This window comes from Penaeus monodon, unplaced genomic scaffold (genome assembly GCF_015228065.2).
Source record: "Penaeus monodon isolate SGIC_2016 unplaced genomic scaffold, NSTDA_Pmon_1 PmonScaffold_24600, whole genome shotgun sequence".
Classification (NCBI taxonomy): Eukaryota; Metazoa; Arthropoda; class Malacostraca; order Decapoda; family Penaeidae; genus Penaeus; species Penaeus monodon.
The window spans coordinates 1-4,456 of NW_023654810.1; the positions used below are offsets into that span (position 1 = coordinate 1).

At 33.4% G+C, this 4,456-nt stretch overlaps 1 pseudogene; it reads left to right on the forward strand.

Moving 5' to 3' along the window:
* The first annotated feature begins 1,006 nt into the window (after nt 1–1,006).
* LOC119570327 lies at nt 1,007–4,431 on the forward strand (annotated as a pseudogene).
* The last annotated feature ends 25 nt before the right edge of the window (nt 4,432–4,456 follow it).

Sequence of the window (4,456 nt, forward strand, 5' to 3'; positions counted from 1 at the left end):
ATAATAAATAAATAAAAATAAATAATTTAAAATAATAAAAATTTAATGAGAGGGAGGTAATAAAGTTAAAACATTAATAGTAACGAAAATGATAATAGTGATAATAATATTTAATGCTAATGTTAATGCTTTGATATAATATTTTGATAGCAAAAATAATAACGTGAGTTTAGTATTTCAATAATTATTATTGTTATAATTATTGCTACCATAATCATTATTATTATTGTTATCATTACCATCATGAATGTTATTAGAAATGTTATTGATATTATGGCTATGTTGTTGTTGTTGTTTTGTTATTATTATTATTATTATTATTGTTATTATTATTATTATTATGAAATCATCATCATTATCATCATCATATCATCATTATCTTATCATTATTGAAATCATAATTATTATCATAGTTATTATTATTACTATTATCATTATTATCACCATACTTACTATTGTTATTATAATATTATTATCGTTGTTTTTATTATAATTATTATTGTTATTATTATCATTATCTTTACTTTTATTATTATTATTGTCATCACTCATTGTATCATTGTTATTATTATACTCATTATCTTTAACTTTAAATGTGTGCATTTTGCAGGGCTACTTACATACACGTGTTTTTTTCCGCTTGTTATCAATATTATTCTATTAATAGTGTTATTATTTTTAAAATTTGTTCATCCCGACCCGGATATTTAAATACCCCGCTCCAGCGCCTGACCCCTAAGTATAGATATATGAATCTCTCCTCCCACCGTCTTCGAATGCCTTTACTTTATAAACACAAGGATACGGAATATATTAAAGAGGATTCTATAAAGTACTCAATTCTAATATAAAGAGATGTTAATGTCTCACGAGCTAAGGAGTTTAGTCATCTATAGAGGTAAACAATAAGTGTGTCAGGTCTAAAGGTTGGTGCCAGTGCCAGCTATTATTATCTCCTGAGACCTAACAGGAAACGGCGTGGACTTGACTCGCGCTTCCACCACACACAGCACAAGGCAAAATGCAGGCAAGTTTCTATGGTTTTTTAGGTATTATGAAGGGCCTAAGCTTTTATTTGGTGCGTTTTAAAGGGGTTTGTGATTTTAAGAGTGGGGTTGGCCCGGTTGGGTGACTCATTTTAGATGCTATCTGGGTGTAAGATCGCCTTTTTTGATATAAGAATTGAATCACGTGGGTTAAGATGGGTTGGATTAATATTTTTTGGAATGTAGTAAAGTGGTGAAAGGCTATTTGTTGGTTATTGCTTATATTTAGTGTATGCTTTGTTTTTTTTGTTTAGGCTAAGTAGGGTATTGCTCCCTATGGAACTTTACCATATAGTATTTATGATTATTCTTTGGTGTAAGTCCCCAAAACACAGCCCAAATTATTTATGGTATAAATCCAAATTTTCCATGTGTCAACTGTGGAAATATGGATGCTACTCGCTACCATAAGCTTGGGTTCCACACTCAGACTCAGACCCGTTTCTTGTGCTGGCCTAACTGCCCACTCTCCAGCTGTGGTTTTCTTTCATATGCATTACTATATGATATATAATAATTTCATAGATGAGCATGGAAGGAAGATTATCATTGCCTATGAAAAAATAAAAGGGAAATGGGTAAAGAAGATCTAGAAAATTGCTCCCCTTAGTGTGCTTAGGCCCCAAAGGCATTAATCCCTGACTTGGTATGGCTCCAGGGTCAGGGAAGGTTAGTGCATAAAACCCCCCTTAACTCTCTGTGACCCAAGGGATAGTAAAAGGGTACAAAGATGTTGAAAAAAAAATTAAGAAAAAAATATAGCCTGTATACTGACTGATTCCTGTCCTTTCTATTACCCATAAATGTAGACATTTATGGGTAATAAAGGATGACCTCAATTTTGGCCGTGATAGTCTAGATATGGGATGATTAGCCCTGCTCTTTTGTGCTTTCATTTCTATATGTATGCTAGAGGGCATGACTGGTACCAGAGAAAAAGCAGGGAAAAATTTAATAATTTACAGAAAATCAGTCATTATATAGCACTGTGGGTACGGTAGGGTGTCCTCAGCATAATTTATTTATATATATATATATATATATTATATATATATATAGAGAGAGAGAGAGAAGAGAGAGAGAGAGAGAGAGAGAGAGAGAGAGAGAGAGTTGTAGCGGGTGAGAGGAATCCATCGATACCACTATTGTCGTGATTGGTCATAGGAAGGTATTCTGATATTTACCAATATCCTAAGCTTTTGTCAGTATTCATATTGAGATTATGTTTGATAAATGTTTAGAAGACTTCTGCTCAGCAGGTCATGGTAATGCCAGTGCTAGTGGATTCCTCTCACCCTCTCCTACACATATGTGAAAAAATTATTCTGCCCCCCTACCTCTAGTATTTACAGCAGGATAGAGAACAGACTGTCTCTAGCATGCATGTAGTTAGGGTTGTGGACTCTGGGACTTTGCTAATTAGGCAAAAGGAATCAAACCTCCACAGTATGTTTTCTGTGAGACAGGGCTAGAACAAGTTCTTAATTAAATGCCTGGGAAGTCTCCAGACTATTTTGCCAGAATGTCTGTATGGATTTTTTTTTTTTTAACCTTTGCTAGAGTGCCAACAAGTGCAAAGGCTGCAACAGTTAGTTGATATTACAGAAAGTGAAAAGGTTAGGAAACATTGTCTTAGAAATATGTCATGATTGATATATCTTTTTCAAACATACTAATATTATTTTTTCAGGACCCTAATGAAGACACAGAGTGGAATGATATCCTTCGCAAGAAGGGTATCCTTCCACCAAAGGAACCTGAGTGACTGAGGAAGCCCTGGCTGAAATGCTAGAACAGACGATTCAAGAAAAACAGAGCTCAGGTCTTTTGCCTTCTCTTTAATTCGCATTGTAGTAAACTCACAAATGTACTTTGAAACATCATCATATGATTTTTTTGTATCTATACGTAATTTTTATTATGGATATATTCATAAAGAAGGATTTTGCCTGTAATCTATAGTAATATTTTGTTTCATTGTACATTGTTTTAAAGCAAAAGTAGCCCTTTAAATACTCACTTGCCTAAGTTTAGATGCAGAATTTTAAGTTTAGGCCTAATTAATCTTTACTCTCAACAGAGGCAAGATTAGGAAAGCTCTCTCTTGATGAGCTTGATGAGCTGGAAGATGATGAGGACGAAGCCATCCTCTTAGAGTTTAGAAGGAGAAGAATTGAGGAATTAAAAGCACAGGCTCAGCCAATAAGTTTGGTGAGGTGAGTAATCTAGATGTTCTAGAAAATTATTTGAAGAACAAGATACATTTTATCTCATCTTTTTAATGGATTACATTTCACAGATGGATTGTTAATATACCCATACCTATATGATGGCCTTTGCCTAGATGCCATGAGAGGCTTTGATGCTTTTCAAACTATAAATGATATTGGGAGTTTCCATTCTTAGATATAACTTTAGTGAGACTTTAGACAGTGTTTTTCATAATATTCAAAAGCAGACAAATGATACGTAGCAGAATAATTGTTCATGTGGTAGTCAGCACATTTCTGGGCTTATATCAGTGTAGCATTCTTGGGCCCTCTTCTCTTTGTATTCATTTTATGTAGATTAGTCTTGAAAACAAAATAGTTTCATGTGGATGGTGTCACTCCTTTTTCATTTTTGGTTGCTTAGTCTCTCCATTGAGATTTGGCTAAAATAGTAATAGTGGTTTGCAGTTGAACTCAAAGAAAACTCAAAATATGATTCTCAGTAGGCCAAAAACTTGGCTATCATAGTAAACAATAGCATTCTATGACATATTTTTATTTCTTTTACCTTTCATTAGGTGTTGGAGATCAGTGCCCAGGACTATTGGAGAAAGTGAACAATGCGGGGTCTGGTATTTGGGTGATTCTGCACTTGTACAAGCAGGGAATTCCTCTTTGTGCACTTATCAATCAGTGCCTCTCAAAGCTGGCAGTCAAATATCCACAGGTAAGGAGGTTTAGAGCTGAAATAGCCTTAATATTACTGAATTTCCAAGCCAGTTTTACATAATATTTTTTGTTGAATTCATTACATTTGTGAGAGATTTTGTCTCTTAAATATCAATTATTTTAAAATGCCAAAAATAGTGATATTTAACATTTTTGTGGGGTTTGTATGAAAAATAATTGGTAATTTTTTTATTAATGCTTTTTTTAATAAGTCTGACTAAGAATGATGATGAGTTCAAAATATCATATTTTATTCAACTAACATTGTGGTAAGTGTATAATTTTTGTGTGTATTTGTTACACCGTTTTATCATGTGTTCAAGTTTTCTACATTGTTAATCCACTGGCACCAGATACAGAACGTCTACTGTAGTTCTCTTTAGGAACTTTTTTAACAGATGCTCATCACCAAGAAGTCAGTTTTAGAGGCCTGCATAACCACTTGATTCTTTTTCTGAATTTCAAAATTCG